This window comes from Mustela lutreola, chromosome 12 (assembly GCF_030435805.1).
Source record: "Mustela lutreola isolate mMusLut2 chromosome 12, mMusLut2.pri, whole genome shotgun sequence".
Lineage (NCBI taxonomy): Eukaryota > Metazoa > Chordata > Mammalia > Carnivora > Mustelidae > Mustela > Mustela lutreola.
Window position 1 is genome coordinate 41,653,368 of NC_081301.1, and position 21,339 is coordinate 41,674,706.

Sequence of the window (21,339 nt, forward strand, 5' to 3'; positions counted from 1 at the left end):
TTGGCTTTTTTCATTAGTTTATTAAATGAAGTTTATTATCTAGAATGAGAACTTAATGAATATGAATTAGGCAGTTGTAAATGGAACACAGGTGACTAGGGCTCAAGAGACTACTCAAGAGTGTTGGAAAATTGAGTTGAAGGTGAGGGATGGGAAGTGAGAACCCAATGAAAATGCATACTGATGTCTAGACTAGTCTACTCAATAAATATGTTTGGAGCTTGCAATTCCAGCCAGGTTTTGCAGAAATGCCCATGCTCACATAAGTTTCTCAATCTATTCATTAATCCACTTATATAATAAATACATGTTGGATACTGGTTTACTATATATTTGGTGCTCTATTACGGATATTTGGTAGACTAGGTGGAAATGGCCATCTCTTAAAAAGATCTAACTCTATCACTTTTCACTAACCTGTCTCTGTCACCTATTTGAACTTCTATGGCTCGATTTTTTTTTTTTTTTAATGAAGTATGGTTAAGATAGTTAAGGCACATTTGTATGCATACTGTTATCAGAATGCCATTATCAGTATGTTGTAATCAGAGATATTATCACATTATTCCTAATAGTTCAAGCTCTGGAGTCGTGTACCTTAATTAACTAATTAATTAATTTTTAAAATTTTCACTGTGTTACGTTAGTCACCATACAATACATCATTAGTTTTTGTTGTAGTGTTCCAAGATTCATTGTTTACATATAACACCCAGGGCTTCATGCAATATATGCCCTCCTTAATACCCATCATCAGGCTCACCCATCTCCTTACTCCCCTACCCTCTAAAACCCTCTGTTTCTTTCTCAGGGTCCACAGTCTCTCATGGTTTGTTCCCCCTCTAAATTCCCCCCCTTCACTTTTTCCTTTCCTTCTCCTAATGTCCTCCATGTTATTCCTAATGTTCCACCAGTAAGTGAAACCATGTGATAATTGACTTTCTCTGCTTGACTTATTTTACTCTGTGTAATCTTCTCCACTTCCATCCATGTTGATGCAAAAGTTCGATGTTCATCCTTTCTGATGGCTGAATAATATTCCATTGTATGTATGGACCACATGGCTGAGTAATATTCCATTGTATGTATGGACCACATCTTATTTATACATCTTAATTTAAATGCCAGCTCTGTTAAATACTTGGTTAGTCAGCCTCTCTGTGCCTCAATTTTCCATTTTTCAGTTGGGATAGAAATAGTTTCATCTGATTGTTGTGAGAATTAAGTGAGCAAATACATGGGAAGTACTTAAAACAGTGCCTTGCATATGGAAAGCATTTGGTGCATACTTGTTATTATTATTATTTTAATGTATACAAGTCACAAAAATGATCTTATATGTATATGTGTGTGTGTGATTTAGAGACAGATTTTTAAGAGATGTGTTTTAAGGCCAAAGAAAATACATGGTTTACTTGCAAAAATTTGTAGCTATAATAGAATTTCAACTTTTTAAAAGTTTAAGCACAGTGAAAACTTTTAACTTGATTGACCTAATAAAAAGATAGCAGCGTATTTTTTTTCACTTGTGGGTTTTGAAAGATTAAAGCAAATAAAAATACCAGTATCTGTATCATGTACATCACTAAGAAAGTCAAGAACAAAAGGAAATATGTCACCAAAGCAATCCAGAGTGAACTCCTCATCGTTCTTTCGGGAGCCACCAAACAAAGTGATTTAAAATTAGGCCACTTAAAACAGAAAAGAATCAAAATTTCTCCTTTTATTGCTGTTCTTCTCTACTGAAGAGGCGATGTGCATTTTATACTAAAATAGGATTTAATGTACTATATTTGCAACATTCTCTTTTGGCATAGTCTAGGGCAACATGTTGTAAATGGAATCTCTACAGAGTGATTTTATCAAGTAATAATGTCATTATGCTTTTTTTAAAATTTGGAAATATGTCTATTTTCAATATTAAAAAGTTCTAGTGAATGCCAGAGTCAAAATTACTCTGTGAATTTATTTCTGTTTTCCTTCATTGTTCCCTGTATTGCTTCAGAAAATACTATCGCTAATTTTCTGATCAGAATTACAAATTATATAGCTGAATTCTTAGCGTTAGCATAGCTGTTTTGTGATGTTAGATTCACAGACCTGTACCCCTGGGGATAAAAATATATGTTTATAAAAAATAAAAAATTATATTAAAAAAAATAAAAAAATAAAAAAAAAAGAATGATACAGCTACTTTTGTTAAATTAGAATTAAATTGAATGAATGGTATATTATATTTTTTCTTTCCTAATAGAAATATAATGTTGAATACATTTATGATTCCAGGAAATGTCATTTATATTACGTCAGTTTATTAGGCATTGAAAATATTGGATATTATATTTTTGTATAAATCTTAATAAAAATTTTTAGTATCAGTTTATAATTTAACATTAATTAGCAAAGCAGATATTATATTTTTGTATAAATCTTAATAAAAATTTTTAGTATCAGTTTATAATTTAACATTAATTAGCAAAGCAGACAAAAGAAAAAGCTTTTATTCAGAATTTCACTTTTATTTAATGACCCTGAAATCTTAATCTCGAGAAACTTAAATCATTCAGTTCTGGTCAACTGCACTAATTACCAGTTTTAAGTTTTATTAAGCACCATTGCATTTAATTTAACATTTGTCCTAGCCAGTCCCATGACCAATGCTATCCATAGTTGATATTTTGGAGGTAGTGCTATATAAGGGAAAGGCCTCTGATCTTGTGAAAATTTCTGTGTCACTTTCTATGCCTCAGTTCCATGTTTGTAAAAGGACAGCACTACCTACCTTGCATGATTTATTTTATGATGGACATACTCAATTTCATTTTTTAAAGATTTATTTATTTATTTATTTGACAGAGAGCAAGAGATCACAAGTAGGCAGAGAGGCAGGCAGAGAAAGAGGGGGAAGCAGGCTCCCTGCTGAGCAGAGAGCCTGATGCAGGGCTTAATCCCAGGACCCTGAGTTCATGACCTGAGTCAAAAGCAGGCTTAACCCACCAAGCCACCCAGAGACCCCCTCAATTTCATTTTTAAACCATCATAATTAGGCTCATAGTAGAAAGGTTGTTTCACTTCTTCCTTCTATTTTATGACAGAAAAGAAAAAAATTCATAATATGAAGAGCATGCAGATGTTATATAACAATTTACAACTTTTGGTCTTTCTTTGTATGACCCTTTCCCTAAAGCAGGGTGAACCAGTTCTGTAAACCAAAATCTAAGCTATGCAACACGCTGATGGGATTCCAAGTCAGAGGCTCTAGCCCACTCAGACGCTCCTTGGATGCTGCTGTGTTATTTGCCTTAAGGGATTATCCAAAAATGAATTGCTCAGAACTTTTCACTGTAATAACATTGTTTTTTTTTAATGTTTTATTTTTTTATTAACATATAATGTATTATTAACCCCAAGGGTACAGGTCTGTGAATCGCCAGGTTTACACACTTCACAGCACTCACCATAGCACATACCTTCCCCAAAGTCAATAACCCAACCACCCTCCCCCTAACAGCCTCCCCCAGGCAATCCTCAGTTTAACATTGTTTTTTCTATATTAATGCCTTAGATGTGTCTTCTGTGGCAGTTACAACAGTAACAGATAGAATATTTTGATCTATTTTCAAATATATGTATATATATTTAATATATATTATTAAATACATCAATAGTTAAGTTGTATGGAGCTGAAAGACTGTTGTATACTAAGTATTAATAATTACAAATGAGAAAATTCAGTAAGTCAGAGGTTTACTTTCCTTTTAGGAGAAGATACCATATACTATGTATTTCCTCTGAAAAAGTTTTCTCCCATTTCTCCCAGTTTGAGATAAAAATATGGCCATCACTAGAAAATCTTGTGGGAGAGGAGAAAAGAATGGTGAAAATGTCTGTTCTTTCACTTAAAGCAAGGATTTTCAAACTCTTTCCCCCTAGAAATGTAAATTCATAACTAGAGGGTATTTATTCCTAGAAATGCTCACAGTGTAAGTATTTATTTTCTCTCTAAAATAACACCGAAGGTCCAGGAAGACTTTTTTTTTTTTTTTAATTTTTTGTTTCCAGATACTCTCTAGCACACTACCATAAACCTAAGGGGTTTGCTTATCCCTGTTTGAATCAATTTAAAATATTGCTTATCCTTGGAGATTATTATACTCATCTCAAGAAGTAAATAAAACAACCATTATTCTTTTACAAATTACATTTGCATGTATCTAACCTTGAAGTTAAAGTCACTTGTTTGAATAGGCATTGAATCTGCCCTGGTTGTATCTTAATGATATTAATCCCTCTGAAATTATTGTTTCAGCATGTCCTTTGAGCCTCTTTAACATTTTTTTTCCCTCACTATTCTGTGCTCCTCTGAGTAAGATGTTCTCTCATTTTGTAGACAGTAATAGCAGTAAGGGCTGCCCTTCAATCCCTCACTGAATTCTAGGGACTGGGGTAAGTGCCTCGTGCTCTCATCCCCACACCAACCCAGTGCTGCACTTAGAGTCATTACTGGACCAGTACAGCATACCTGTTTGGGATTCAGCTGCAGTATATAATCATCTCATCCCAGAAAGACACTAGAAACGAGGGAGGCAATATCATGTAGGGAAGAGGGAATGGACTTAGAAGCCAGAAGACCTGGAATATCATTTTATTTCCATCAGTAATTAATCACATGATCTTCGTGGTGGCAGGAGAGTGATGTAATTTTTGTAGACTTAACATCAAAAATTTTGTGTGTATTTTATGAATTATTTCCAGGTTGGTTCTCAGGGTTGGTTTTTTTTTTTTTTCTAATTTAAGTACACTGCCCACTTTAAGTATGATTTTTATTGAATGTCCTAAGCATATGGGCTGATTTTATTTTATACACAAATGGGCTTTCTTTTGTCTACTAAATGCTTGAAAATACACATTCATTAAGTCCTCATTTTTCATGTTCTAGAAATTATCACTAATCTCAAATTGTGTGCCTCAATCAAAATGTTAAGTGTATATAGTTCTCAAATTCTTTGCTTTGAATTTTGTCCCTAGCTCAGCAGAGCCACGACCACCAGTTCTTAGGATCCTGATTTAATATATTTCTCCTTTTCTTTCTGTGAAAAGTATATTCTATTACTAATAACCCTTCTGCTGTTTTCCAAATCACTGTGGTAGAAAGGATCTCCGCAGGTTAAGATAAATGAGTCCAACTATCTGGGATTACAGAAGAAGGCCCAGGCTTGCCTTCTCTTATATGTTACCATTAGGTACAGAATGTGGGGAACCTGCTTGAGATTCTCTCCCTCTTGCTCTTTCTCCAGCCCTTCCTCTACTCCTGATCTCTCTCTCTTTCTCCCAAATAAATAAATAAATGTTCAAAAAATTATAATTAGTTGGAAGAGTACGTTATTTTATGGTACAGGCAACTTCTGACTTAGGATTTTTATGTCGAGACATAGGGTGTGTAAGACAGTGGCTACTCTCAGCAAATTGTGATGCTGTATATGTCTTGTTGATTAAATGAGACGGGCATATGGAAGCACCTATAAGAGCACTGGTCACAGTGAGCCTTCAATACAAGTTTAGGGTGGTTTACTATAGAATTATAAATAACAAAATGAAAACAAGACAAACAGCTGTGAATACAGAGTTAGAAGATGATGAGGTATTGGATTAGTTAATGTGTTCTCTGGAAAGTAGGATAGTTCTGCAGAACGTCTAGAAACTCCTAAAATGTTGTGCAGCAATTCCTGGTATTTCCTTATTTCTCTGGCTAGTAGTATCCCACTCTTCTGAACTTTAGAATACTCTCTTTCCTGCCAAAAGTGGTCAAAACTTTGCTTTACAGTTTGTTTCTCCCTAATGTAAATGTAGCTACTAATATCTTTCTAGAATTTAATGGGACATATTATTCACTATACGGAATTTATTTGGCTGGAAAAACATCTTCAAAGTGAGTTCTGAATATCCAATAACAACAAGAGAGACAAAGAAGTACGTAATAAGGGATCTGTTTTATCTGTCTGTCATTTGTGTATTCTCCTATCTACCCATCTATGTTAAACAGAAATACGTATTTATGTAAATAGATACATATTTATATCTAGAGTTAATAAATATGTATATTTAGTTTCCAATAATAAGTAGCCTTTAGGAAAAGGAATTCAGCCCTTAATTAATTAAGGGTTCTTTTGGTCACTCTTGCAATGGATTTAAGAAGACGCTCATTTTTTTCTGTTCTAACCTGCTACCAGGTACCTTGACAAAATTATACTTCTCAGTTAGGAGCACTATTTCCCCACCATCTCTGTTCCTACTCCAATACTCTGTCACCTACTGGATTAGAGGTTTTCAGAAAGAGTTTGGAGGGTAGAGGGTAGATGTCCATGGTGCTGATTGTTGAGATTTGTGCCTGAATTTAACTGTACATGAATGAGGTTTCTTGTGAAGGAGATGTAGGAGAGGAAGGTAATACAGTAATACAGTTCCTGTTGTACCTAAATAGTATGTGTTTGAGTATGGCAAAATGGAGACGTAACATTGGACAGCAGCAAAGTACCTATACCTTTTGCCTATAACTTTATTTCTCTTTTAGCAGGTAGATGGGAGAAAATATGATTAAAAAGTTTCATGTACAAATAATTGAAACAGGTTATGAAAGTTTTAGTTATTATATTTTTACTGTCTATAGTGTATATTATCTGGAAGCAGAATTCACATAAATGCCTGCATATTGCATATCAACTTATCAAATGAATGACAGTCATTTCTCACATTCTGTGAATCTTTTCCAGGAAAATAATGAAACAAAAGAATACTTGCTAAAATCTAGTAAAGTCAGTGGAAAAAAACAAACAATGGAGCTGACACCCACTACTACTTAAAACTCAGTGTTATGACTAGAACAATTTATGTTGGTAATGTGTATATAATAAGAAAATATTTAAATTACAAATAGTTTACTTTTCATAGTAATACAGCTTCTCCCAGTAAAATAGTGTGCAATTGAGTGATTGGGGTGTGTGTGTGTGTGTGTGTGTGTGTGTGTGTGTTGTATATTATGTGTAGTCTCTTTTTGTACCTTGGAAGTTCCAGATGACACAATTTTCATCAATATATTGTGCATTTAATGTTATGATAACAAGAATATGTAGGGAGGTACTTTTTAAAAGACATTGTGGAGTGATTATAAACATTTTATAGCTGATCAGCATCATTTTACCAAGGCATATATTCCTCTAAATGCACTCTTTCACCTTCCTTATGTTTCTAGAAATTGAAGAGTACCACAGGAAAGCTGTGTCCCTGTATCATGTGCTGTTTGGGCTTCTGAAGTGTCCGGCAGATTTTTAATCATATGAGGTAAATACTTAATTTATTTTAATTATATTTTCAGGATGAAATGAATTACCATTTTGTGTCTTCAGACTTATTTTCTTTATAACAAGAAGGAAATTAATTTTGTTTTATTTAATCATGCATTTAATTAAGTAGTTCTCCTGGTTTGTGAGCTCCAAAGTGACTGGGGGAAGTAAAGGCATATTAACAATCTACTGTTAGGCTTATACATTTTTCTCTGTAAAACTATTATCTATGTTCTATGTGATATGTTTACAATAGTCTGTATACCATTTTTATTTGCTTAAAGTGATTTTTGTCCTTTTAAATACTATGGTAACATAGTTCAATGTACTAGTTCAAATTTATACATGAAGCATAATAGCATAATGGCTAAACATATTTTCTTTATTAACACTTATGACATGGATAATAATATTGATATATATATATATGTATATACATATATATATCACTATTAATTTGAAGTGGAAAGAGAGTTATTTCTGGGCTTTTTTTTTCTTTAGTTTTGTCAGGTATAACATTTACACATTCTGTATTCAAAAAAATATATACCTGAAATAATAGAAACTACTTCATAGCTTTTAAGGGGCCTTTCTCTGTGTGGTGTAGGTAATTTTCTTTTCCTTGCAAAAATTTACTAGTTTTTCTACTTCCTCTCTCTCTGCTGGTGGTCATTGATTGATCAAGCATCACAACAAAATTTTATTTTTTATTAGTTTTTAATTTTTTTTTTGTCAGAGTAAACTGAGACATTGGCAATTGTTACTTTCTGTTCACCACCTAACGTTACAGAGAGAGGAATTAAAGATAAATCTTGGCTAGTGTCTGTTTAAAAAGCCCGTATTTAATGCAACTATAGGGAGACATATGGGGTTGTTTGCATATGCACTCATGAAGAACAGAAGTGAAAAAATGGATGTCCTAGAAAAGAAATGGGCCTGCTCCTGTCACTCCTTCACAAATCTATCAGACAACAGTGATGGCAAGGAAAGAATGCCTTTGTTTATGAACAGTCTACCCAAGTATTAATGGTGGACACACACACACACACATACACACACATACACACACACATCTGAGAGGCTGTTTTGGGCCCCAAGGAAACTGACACTTTCTATACACAGAAATATAGATTTAAATGAAAAAAGAAGTATATTTCAAAGATAAATAAATGGAAGAAAAATTGAATAGGCACAAGCTATACTGAATTGGTGAGTTTTTTTAAATAATAAAGGTATCATTGACCAAATTTAAATCATGAACTGCGTAATGAGGCATATGGCTCACATTTTATGAGGCCCTCCATTATGTTGACTTAGATGAGAAAATAGGGAAGGAGCAGATAGTCGTGTAAAGAGAAGTAGGGGAAACTGCTCATTTGCTCAGCACGAGTGTCTATCATTCACAGGGCTCTTCCAATCAAAAAGAACATTCAATGGTACTTAAAATATAAATTTAATGTGATTTGAGGACACTGTGAATTATGCTTCTTTGAATATTTCTTAGTATACTTATTCATAGTTATTTTAGCCAGTTTAAGTAATCCTGATAAATTAACCTATATTTTCCACTTGAATTTTTGGGAAGTTCTTCAATCTACCCCTGATTGTGAACCCAGAGAACACAGGTTGTCTTTAGATGTACCCAGATGGTAGAGACTGATTTTATTTTTATCAGCAAAAATGTTACACACACTACTAATTTATTAAATGAGTGGAGGTTATTATTTTTTTGAGTAGAGGTTATTTTAAAACAATATTTTTTTGATTTTGATGGGATTTTTAAGAAACATCAAAGCCATATGGAAACTTTCATTTTTACAAAAATTTAAAGTATGAAATAGAAGCAGAATGAAAGGACAGATCTTATTTCCTCTTAGTTCTTGTTTTAAGAATAAAGCTCACTTTTACTTCCATTTGCAGTCCCCTCTCCCACTGCCCCCACTCTCACTGGCTCCTTCTCCAGTGCACACAGTCAAGTCTTCATCTAAAGTGACAAAGACAGATTGAATGTTGTCCTGCCCCCCCCCCACAGGTACTGAGCTATTTACCTATTTTTTAATTGTTATTCTTTATTTCCTCTAAATATTTGGTGAGGTTTTAAAATTTATTTTCTCTATTCTAAAGCCATCAGAATATATATATTTTTAAAATGAGTATTAGTAAAGAGCCAGGTCAATTGAAAGGATAATAGAGACATTTTTGTTGTTCAAAAAAAAGCCATAGACACAGGGATAGAAGTTAAGTGTTATCAGTGTGATGGCAGTGTGTAATTAGAATGTAGATGACACAGAGGGAGAAAAACCATGAGAGACTCTCAACTATTGGAAACAAACTGGGGTTGCTGGAGGGGCGGTGGGTGGGGGGATGGGTAATTGGGTGATGGGCATTAAGGAGGACACGGGACGTGATGAGCGCTCGGTGTTACACGCAACTGATGAATTACTGAACTCTACATCTGATAAAAGAAAGAATGTGAATGACATTACAATAGGTGTACGGAATAGGGAGAATGCTATAAACCAGGTCAGCACTCTGAGTAGAACACCCCTAAAACACTATGACCCGAGTCCAAAGTTGAAGAAGGTTATTGATGAACTGAGGGTAACTGCCCAGAGCAATCCAGCTAATGAGAGAGTCGAAAAGTTTGGAGGAATTTTGTATGCCTTGTTTTGAGAAGAAAAGACTAAGTGTTAGAGATGATAATTTTCTGGAAATAACTTGAATCAGTGTCAGATGGAAGGGAAATTAGTATTTCTAGCTATAACTCTGAAGGAGGTCCTGAGACATTTGGGTCTACTGTGACCCAATGGATGAAAAAAATTTAAAAATAATATTAAATGGGATTCATTTAAATAAACAAAATAAACAAAAGCTGTTAAAAAATAGAATTTTTCCCCAAACAGAATGGGCTGCTGTAAACAGGGTTAATAGTCTGGCTTCTAGAGATGTCACTTGAAGATGGCTGACTGATCCGCTGCTTCTCACTGGGGATTCATGTACTAATCAGTGTTCCTGAAAGATGAACAGTTTGCATTTCTTTCATTATTCTGTCATTTTTTGGATGATCTTTTGTGCGGAGAAATATCCTTTACATACACCATCAGTATTTAATACTAAGTGATCCTTTTTTAATTTCCTGTGTTTTCTTAATTTAAGATGATTTTTATGTGTAAAGAAATTTTATTGAGAAAAATGCTGGAATGGTTCTATTTTAATTCTGCCACTCAGTAGGATATAGATTTGAAGTCAACAGTTTACTCTGTTTTAGTTCAGCTATAAAATAAGAAAGCTAGGCAAATGACCCAAGATTCTTACTAGCTCCAAAAATCTAAGCATTTTATCTATTTGATAGAAGTTGCAAATAGCGTGGCTGAATGTTCTTAGCGGTTATAGTCTTAGGCAGGTGTGCAGTGTTCCTAGGTTCTCACTCACTGCCTCTGTCACTTTGCTAATTTACATGAGGTCTCTGTGGCTTAGTTCACTAGTCTGTGAAAAGAGAATGTGAAACTACTGCTTGTGGTGTGATATTGTCCTCGATGCTCATGTACTAATCATGGTAAGAATGAATGGCTTAACATCAAACATTACAAACTACATGCTTTTCCAATTCACTGACCTTGAATTGGACCCCAACAATTATGTCATTATCTGGAAGCACGTTTTACAGCATAAAGTTAAATATTTTAAGGGTATTTTATTTATTATCATTAATGATTTGGGATTATGACTAGGATAAGGTGTTAGCCATTCAGTTAGACTTCTGTTCACATATTAGATGAAACCAGAGTTGTTATTGTTATTGTTATTGTTGTTGTTTTCTGAAGAAGTCTAGATGTTGGCTAAAGATATTCCCTTTTGTACTTGTCTGTATAGGCCCGTTAGCCGGTTCAGGTAAGTGTTCTGGCTAGGTGTCTTGGCTCCTGAGAAGATGCCAAAATTATGCATGTTTTAAAACCCATGGATATGTCCTTAATTAGTAATACCAAATGTCTGGTCTGTTACTCACCATACATCATAATTCTGCCAACCAATATCAATCAGCAACATAGTGGCAAAATATATAGTGAGGGAAGATTTCCCAAATGACATGAATCTTTTTCATTCATCAGTAAGCTTCAATTTTATCAATGGAGTAAACAAGACTATTAAAATCTTTGTATTTACTCTGTAGAAGTGCTTTCACTGAACCACAGCTTGAATCAATGCAATCGACTTACACTGATTTGTGTTACAGATGCTAGAAACTCATGCTTACATTTACAGTGGTAATGTCATTCATAGTGTGCTTTTCTTCATCCTTTATGAAGTTTCTCCATTAGGAAGATTATGGGGCATACGTCCGTCCAGTCTAAGCACTCCAAATACAGGCTTCTCTCGGAAAATTACTTTTAGCTATTACTCCAGTAGACCACCTAATAGATTTATTTGCCGATGTGTGTAGGCTTCTAGGAAGTTCAAAACCAAATCTGTTGCACATGTTCTGGTGAGTAAACAGAATCCAGTGGCGTATATCTATTGAAACATGGCTGCTATGAGATCCATTGAGGAACAGGATCTCATCTTTTATTTGGTTCTAGGGTAGATTTGATCAGGTTGCAACCCCAGGGTTTATATTATGGAAGATTGAGAAAAGATAACACTTCATATATTAATACCCATTCTTGGCAAGTATTAGCTATAATTAGTACTAAAAGAGATTTTCCAAAAGTAGTTCTTTTTCTACCACCTTTCTGGAGCCATCAAAACACATATTCGTGCATGTGTTCATTCAGTAAACATTTGTGGAGCGCCTACTATGTTCATATGTTACTCACATGTATATGAGGAGATGATATAGAGGAGATCCATATTGTCACTGAACTTATGTTTTAATGGGAGGCATGTACTATAGAGTCCATGAACAATAAAAGTATGTAAAAGAACGTGTCCAGTAATAAGAAGTGCTAAAATAAGTTGAGAGCCTGGGAATCTACTTGGATTTGTGTTGTCAGGGAAGACTTTACCAACGGAGGTGACATTTTAAGGAGGGATCTGAGTGATAAGAAGGAGCAACCTGTGCATTGTCTGCAGGAAGAGCTTCCAGAGAGGAGGAAGATTGAATTCCCAGGGAGAGGAGATAATCCTTTGGTGGGAGAGACTCCATGAGGTTATGGGATAGTCATCCAATGAATATTTATGCACATAGGAGCCAGTCTACCTTCTCTTCCTTTCAAACTAGAAGGCTGAAATCCTTCTTACATGGTTCTACATGGAGGAGCTCAGCCATCTTTCTTACTAACGCCTCATTCTCCTCCCCCCACTTCTCCTTTTTATCTTATTTCCAATGCTAAGCTGACCCAGGGCTTACCCCTAGGTACTTCCCTCTGACCTACTATTTTCCTTGAAAACCTCCAATCCGATCAAAGTAAAATGGGCTTAAATTTGGAGTTAGGTAGCAGAGATCTCTCAGGCTTCTAGTTCAGGTCCTGGTTCCAGCCCAGGTGACCATAGTTCTCCATATTGACAGTTAGGTCCCAAACACTATTAATAAGAAAGAGGAACTTTGCCCTCCTTTACTTTTGTTCCTTACAGGTAGCTCTTTAGGATTGACACAAAGAGCAGCCCTGTTTTCTGAGAAGGAAGACCAACAGATCTGGATTCTCCCATACATAAGCTAATTGATGTCAAGTAGGTACTAAGATGGCATTATTGTATCTTTTTGTTTTTACATTTTTTTCTCATTTATTTTGATCTCACACCAAAGCAACTTAGTTAGCTATCCCAAGTCCTTTTAAGAATGAAATAGGCTGCAATACACTCTTCCAGTATAAATAATTTCTTATTCCTATTTAACAAATATTTCATATTACCTGTTGATTGCCTGTTTGCATCAGTGGATATCACAGTCTTGTCACTCTGAGTAAGGGACTTAAATACCCCAGGCATCCTTACATTTACCAGTTCTGATAGAGTCTCAGGTTGATTCTGCCAGGGATCCTCATCCACTTTTTTGTGCTTCTGTCAACCCTATCCTTGTCCTCATGCATCCTGTGCACATGGTAGTTGATCATTTCATGACTCAACAGTTATCTTCAGTGCATAGCAGATAGGGGAAGGGAAGGGAACTAACATGAAGAATAAAATTTTAATATTTTTTGTGTGTTCTTTCTATGCTCATATGTAATTTCAGTGATCACTGTTTTATTGGAAGAGGTTAAAATGTTATTAATATGTACATTGAATTGGTTTGGCATTTGCTACAAGCCACTGCCACAGGCATGAGGGATAGCTAATCAAAACCCACCTGGAGCTCACCATGCCTGCAGCAGGATCTGTTTGTCATCAAGACGGAGGCTTGAAATGAATCTTAGTTCCTTTTTTCAATCTGACAGATATATTTGTCTGTCCTTTGTTTAGTTCCTCTTCCCAGCTTACAGAAAATAACAGGAAAAAAAAATAGTGAATCTCAGATCCCCTACATTTCAATCCTGTATACATAAAGCTCTGTTAGTATTTTTGTACTTCAACTATATGAATACCTCATTTTTCTGAGAAAGGCCCATTTTCATTCAGAATGTTAGAGATTGAAAGCTTTGTCTACTGAGGGATCAATAGTTTCAGTGGTGATGGATCTCAGCGGAAATACGATGACATCATTTTTGTATCAACATTTATGCAACAACTTTTATAGCACTTGTGATGCATGAGCCAGGCACTGTTGTAAGCCCTTTATAATATTTAATTTCCATAATAGCCCAATGAAATTAATTTTATTAGCTCCTTTCTGCAGATGGAGAAACTAGGGATGAGGGGTTTAATAACATCCCCAGGATCACAAAACTCATAAATACAATGTGTTATATAACAAGATATACTTAGCAACTAAGGCCTGCCACAGAAGAATTTTTGAGAGCCCATAAGCACGAGTAAAAATGACCCAGTCATTGAAGAGTGGAAAATGGTCCTTTCTGTGATCTCTCTTCAAAATATCCTATCACTTGATAGGTTCCATGAGGAGGAATATTTCACAGATGGCTAAAAAGTTTATAAATATGAAGTCAAGCCTCTATCAAGAAAACTTGAGAGGAAGTGATTTAAAAAAAAGGCATCAATTTCTTTTGCTTGGAGCTTAAATACTTTTGCCACCCCATCTAGAATTTCCCTTCAGAAAGGGAGATAAGTAAGATTAATCTCAGCAGGTCTCTGGGAAACCTATTTGCATTGGGTCTCCCTCTGGACTCTGATTACATTTTGCCCTACTGTTGTGTGACACTTGCATCCTTGGAATCTTTTTATGACTCTGAATTCATGCTGCACATGTGATTTACAATAGCATTAAAAAAGTGCAGCACCTAATTAATTCACCAATCAGCTGTCAGAGCCTGTGATCTTTTCCTGGTTCACTGTCGAGCTCCCTGTGGGAGCACCAGTATTACAAAAGTGCCATTTTCATTATGCTGTATGTGGTACTAAAGCAGAGGACTAAGTTATGCTGCTTGTTCATGGAAAATATGCCATCCCCATGAGTGCCTTGATGACTTTGTTAAAAATACCTTCTGCCACCCCTGTTCTCTTGTTCTCATGAATACTGTGGCTCCACAATACCGCAGGGTTTTCACAGTGGCATAAATTAAGAGACGGGAGATCAGCATATTTCAGTTTCATACCTGTGTTTTTTTCCCTTGAGTTTTTGTATTTTATCTTAAGAAACGTCATCCCACTTACTTTTTTTGAAATAGAAAATTGAAAATCTATCTTCTCAGACTGTATCATCTTTGAAGACTTTCTTGACTCAAATGTTCCAAAATAAGAACATTTTATACACAGTAGGAATATTCATGGCTACCAAGTATTTCATGGACTTACAAAATTAGAACCATGTGAACATGTTTTATGAGTACTTTCAGAGAGAAACATAGGAAGGAAAGATAATGGTGTTTGTAGAATTGTAGAGTCAAGTTTACTTATGATTAATATGTACTTTAATGATTGCATGACTGAGGTTTTTTTTTTTTCCTCCCTGAGTAATAAACTATTCCAAAACTTACTTGCCTAACACAACAATCATTTGATTATTTTTCACAGGTCTCCAGGTCAGTGGGCAGTTTTGGTGATCCTAAGTTTGACTGATTTCAGCTGAGCTTGCTCCTACATATAAGGTCAGCTGCGAATAGGCCAGGAGTGACAGGGGTAGCAAAAAGTATAACAAAGTCATCAACATACTCATGAGGATGGCATATTTTCCATGAACAAGCAGCATAACTTAGTCCTCTGACTCACTTATTTTGCAATTTTGTGACTGAGGCACCAAGAGTGATTGGGCCATATGTCTGTATCATACAATTGATTAGCTTGAGCAAATTTACACAGCAGATGTCAGTTTCAAGACAAAGAATGGAAGCATTGAAGCCAATGCTTAGAATTGGCCCAATGTTGGCTTTTACCTTATTTTGTTGGCCAAAGCGAGTCACAAGGCCACCTTGATAAAAAGGAGTGGACACATAGATTCTACCCCTTGACAAGAGTAATGATGAGGTAACACTACAAAGTGGATATATGAAGGAGAAAGAAAATAGGACAGTTTTGCAATCTGTCACATTTAGCTACCTGACAGAGTTTAATGTCCTATAGAACTGACCTAGGTTTAGTTTTTGCACCGTTACCTAATCAAGCTGGTTCCCCAATCAAAACAGTGCTTCTCAATTTGGCAGCACAACTTAGCATCACAACAGTAGTACAATATATTCCACATCCATTCAAAATCTTTTATTTCAGGGCCTGGGTGGCTCAGTGGGTTAAGCATCTGCCTTGAGCTCAGGTCATGATCTCAGGGTCCTGGGGTTGAGCCCCGCATTGGGCTTCCTGCTCAGCAGGGAGTCTGCTTCTCCCTCTCCCTCCACCCCTGTTCATGATTTCTCTCTCTCTCTTTCTCTCTTAAATGAATGAAAAAAATCCTAAAAAAATCTTTTATTTCAGATGTTTCTTTTTTACTTGGTTTTATTGAACAGAGATGGAAAGTATTTAAAATATGTATGAGTTGTAAAATAGACTACAAAATGCATAGCATTTTGCATACCATACATTAACATATATTGACGTAACCCATACATCCTTCTTTAATCCAATCTCTTTCCTTGTGCCCTCAGAGATAACCTGTCTTCTGAATTTTGTTTATCATCCTTTTGCTTTTCATTATAGTTTTGAGACATATTTCTACCATTTTACATTTTTATGGGGTACATATCTAATTTTTTTTAAATTTTACATAAGTGGAATCATACTGCTTATTACTAGAGTTAGCTACTGTTTCAAATTTTGTACTTTAGTTGAAGTATCTAGTCTATTTATACTGATTATGATGCTAATATATTTTATTTGGATCTTCAACATTATTTTAAATTTGTTATTTGTCTACCCATTCTTGTGTTTCTCGATCTATTTCCCAATTATTTTGAATTGATTATTCTCATTTATCTTTCCCTCTATTAGTTTAATACTTCTATTCTCTTTTCTAGTCTTTAATGATTATTTTAGAAATGTAATTATGTGCAGGAAAACTCACTAAAGTGTGAAGTTCAATCTTCACTCTCCTTCTGAACAATATAAGAGCTTGAAATAACAAGTACATCCAGCTTCCTTTAATTTTATAGTAATTTTCATACATTTTACTTCTGTTGCAATATTTAACCCAAATGGCAATTTTATTTTTGTTTCAATATAGATAAATAAAAATACTCCTCAGTGTGTTTGCTTACCATTCCTTCTTGAATATGAGATTTTTCATCTGAGATCTTTTTCTTCTGCCTGAAGAACTACATCTAAGATATCATTTAGTAATTATCTATTGGTAATAAATGCTTAGTTTTTCTTTGTCCATAAATGTCTTTCTTTTTCTTATCACTGAAAGAGTATATAATTCTAGGTTGATAGTTATATTACTTTAGCACATTCTGTCTATTATTATGCTGGCCTTCTAGTGCACATTGTTGCTGTTCAGAAGTCAGTTATCCACCTGATTGCTCTCCGTGAAGATGATCAGTCCTTCTTCTCTACAGCATTTAACATTTTTTCTTTGTCTATGTTGCCTTTGTAGTCTTACTGTGGTATATCGAGATATCAAGTTTTTCATATTTATTTGATCTTATTTTATTTTGATCTTAGGGTATTTAATTTTTATGTTGGTGTCTTCCATCAATTCTGGAAAATTCTTAGTTATTATTTATTTATATATTTCCTTTACTCATTTTTCTTTTTCCTTTCTTTCTGGAATCCAGATGGTAAAAGTGAGCTTTCAAACTCTATTCTTATTTGGGTTCTAATGTGTTCCTAATTTTTGGTCTTTGAATTTGGTTTTCTTTAATTGGTTTAAGTTGTGACATAAATTTAGACATATAGAAAGATCCCAAGAAGAGTAATAAGGATTTTCATATACCTTCATCCAGATTTTTCCAGCTGTTAACATTTTACCATATATCCTTTGTCATCTGTCTCTTTCTGAAACATTTAAGGATAACTTGAGTCATAATGCCTCTGAATCATGAAATACTTTATATTTTTTCTAAAAACAAATCACAATATTCATAACCACAGTATAACTCTAAAAATCATATAAATATAGATTTGATATTAGTAATTAATATACATGAATTGTGTTTTTTTTATCCATTGCTGTGATTACTCTAAAATGTAGTGGCTAGAAACAACAGATCTGTGGAGTGAAGTCCTCAATCAAAAGACATATACTGGCAAATTGGATAAAAACAAAATAAAACAAAAAACAGGATCCTCCCAACTATAGTGTTGTGTACAAGAAACACACTTTAGATTTGAGGATATGTGTAGATTAAAAGTCAAAGATATTCCATGCAAATAGTAACCAAAAGGGAGTAGACAAAATAGATGATGTATCAGACAAAATAGACTATAAGTAAAAATTGCTAAGAGAGATGAAGGACATTATAGATTTATAAAAAGGTCAATTCACCAATAAGTTATAATAAGTATAAAGATAATGTGTAGCAAACATCAGAGCTCCTAAACATCTGAAGCAAACATTGACATAATTGAAGTGAGAAATAGAGAGCTCTACAATAATTTTAGGGGACATGAAAACCGTACTTTCAATAATGAATAAAAAATGAGAGAGAAGATCAATAAGGAAACAGAGGACTTGAATAACACTATAGTCCAGTTGGATTTAATATAAATGTACAGAACACTTCACCCAACATTAGGAAAACACATTATTTTTGACATGGGACATTCTCCAGAATAGAACATATGTTAGGTCACAAAACAAATTTGATAAATTTTTAAATATTAAAATAATGCAAAGTATCTTTCCCAATCCCAATGGAATGAGGCTAGATATCAATAGCAGAATGAAAACCGGAAAACCCACAAATATGTTGAAATTATTTTAAACAACCAATGGGTCAAAAAAGAAATTACAAGGAATATTAGAAAATATCTCAAGACAAGTGAAAATTAAAACACAGCAGACCAAAACTTACTGAGCACAGTAAAGACTGTGCTAGCAGTGAACTTTATAGCTACAAATACTGTCATTAAGAAAGAATATCTCAAATCAATAATCTAGCTTTACATCTTAAAGAACAAGAAAAAGAAGATGAAACCAAAACTAGCAAAAGGAAGGAAATTATAAAGATTAGAGCAAATATAAGCAAAATAGAGCAAATGAACAAAACCAAGAATGGGTTCTTTGGAAAGATGGAAAAAATTGACAAACTGTCAGCTACACTAAGAAAAAAGAGAGGATGTAAATAACTAAATTCAGAAATGAAAGAAGGACATTGTTACCAATTTTATAGAAGTGAAAAGCACTATAAGAGAGTACTATGAAAATTGTATGACAGGAAATTGCACAAACTTGATGAAATAGACAAATTAGAAACACACAACCTACCAAGACTAAATCATAAAGAAATTTTTAAAAATCTGTATAGACCTTAAAAGATTGAATCATTAATCAAACCCTCATGCTGAAAAAGAAAAGTCCAGGACTAGATGGCTTTGCTGGTGTATTCCAGCAAACATTTAAGAAAGAATGAACAATAATGCTTCCCAGACTCTTCCAGAAAGTTAAAAAGGAAGAAACTTCCAAATTCATCTTACAAAGTCAGAATTACCTTAATAGCAAAGTCAAAGGCACTGCAGAAAAAGAAAACTGCAGACCAATATCTCTAACGGATATTGTTGCAAAAGCTCTCAAGAAAATACCAGCAAACTGAATTCAGTATTATGATTACAGGATTGTACACCATGACCAGCTAGGATTTATTTCTGGAATGCAAGGATGGTTCAACATACGAAAATCAATCAATGTAATAGATGAACAAAATGAAGGAAAAAGAATACTTGATCATCTCAATTGACACAGAAATTTGACAAAATTAAATACTCTTCCATGATATAAACATTCAATAAACTAGAAATAGATGGAAACTACCTTAGTAGAATAAAAGCCAAAATGAAAAACCCATGTTAACATCCTACAGTGATGAATGATTGAAAGCTTTTCTTTAACATCAGGAACAAGACAAGGATGACAAGCTTTTCCACTTCAATTCAACATTATACTATACATCCTAGCCAGCACAGTTAGGTGAGAAAAATAAGCATATTCAAATTGGAAAAATAAAAGTAAAATTATATTTGTTTACAGATTACATGATCTTATATATAAACATTTCTAAAGATGACGCACACATATACACACCTGTTAGAGCTAATAAGTAAATTCAGCAAAGTTGCAGGATACAATCCACATTAAAAAATCAGTTGCGGGGTGCCTGGGTGGCTCAGGGGGTTAAAGCCTCTGCCTTCCGCTCAGGTCGTGATCCCAGCGTCCTGGGATCGAGCCCCACATAGGGCTCTCTGCTCAGCACGGAGCCTGCTTCCCTTCATCTCTCTCTGCCTGCTTTTCTGCCTACCTGTGATCTTTTCTGTCAAATAAATAAATAAAATCTTTAAAACAAATCAGTTGCATTTCTATACACTAACAATGAATAATCAGAAAAGGTAATTTAAAAGTAAATTCAAGGCGCCTGGGTGGCTCAGTGGGTTAAAGCCTCTGCCTTTGGCTCAGGTCATGATCTCAGGGTCCTGGGATCCAGCCCCACATTGGGCTCTCTGCTCAGCGGGGAGCCTGTTTCCTCTTCTCTCTGCCTGCCTCTCTGCCTACTCATGATCTCTCTCTATCAAATAAATAAATAAGAATCTTTAAAAAAAAAATAAAAGCAATTTCATTTATAATATTATCAAAAAGAATAAAATACTCAGTCATAAACTTAATCAAGGAGACAAAGGGCTTGTACATGGAAAACTAGAAGATACTGCTGAAAATGATTAAGCAATATACAAATAAATGGGCATTCTTTGTTCATGTTATGTTATATTTTATTTTTTAAAGATTTTGTTTATTTGACAAAGAGAGAGAGACAGCAAGAGAGGGAACACAAACTGGGGGAATGGGAGGGGAGAAGCAGCTTTCCGCTGAACAGGGATCCTGATGTGAGGCTTGATCCCAGGACCTGAGCCGAAGGTAGATGCTTAATGACGAGCCACCCAGGTGCTCCTACATTATATTATTTAGATATCAGTACTACTCAAGTAAGTTTACAATTTCTGTGAAATACCTATCAACAATGTTTTTTGCAAAAATCGAAAAATATATCCTAAAATTAATGTGGAATCCCAAGGGACCATGAATAGGCAAAATAGTTTTGAAAAAAAAAGTAGGAAGTCTCATTCTTCCTGATTTCAGAATTTATTATAATGCTATAGCAATCAAAACAGTGTGGTATTAGTATAAAGTGACATGTAGACCAGTAGATTAGAATGGAGAGTCCAGAAAGAAGTCCACACATATGGTCTAATGCTTTTCGACAAGAGTGCCATGACCATTCTCTGGGGAAATATAGCCTTTTCAACTAATGATCTTTGGAAAACTGGATATCCATATGCAAAAGAATGTGGTGGGATTCTGATCTTACACCAT

At 34.5% G+C, this 21,339-nt stretch overlaps 1 long non-coding RNA gene across 1 annotated transcript in view; it reads left to right on the plus strand.

Annotated features, from left to right (window-relative positions):
- LOC131812722 (uncharacterized) overlaps positions 1-21,339 on the plus strand; it is an 857,580-nt gene that overhangs the window by 473,827 nt on the left and 362,414 nt on the right. The window contains exon 3 of the long non-coding RNA XR_009346451.1: positions 7,250-7,338. This is a non-coding gene — a long non-coding RNA (uncharacterized LOC131812722). The remainder of the gene's footprint in view (positions 1-7,249; positions 7,339-21,339) is intronic.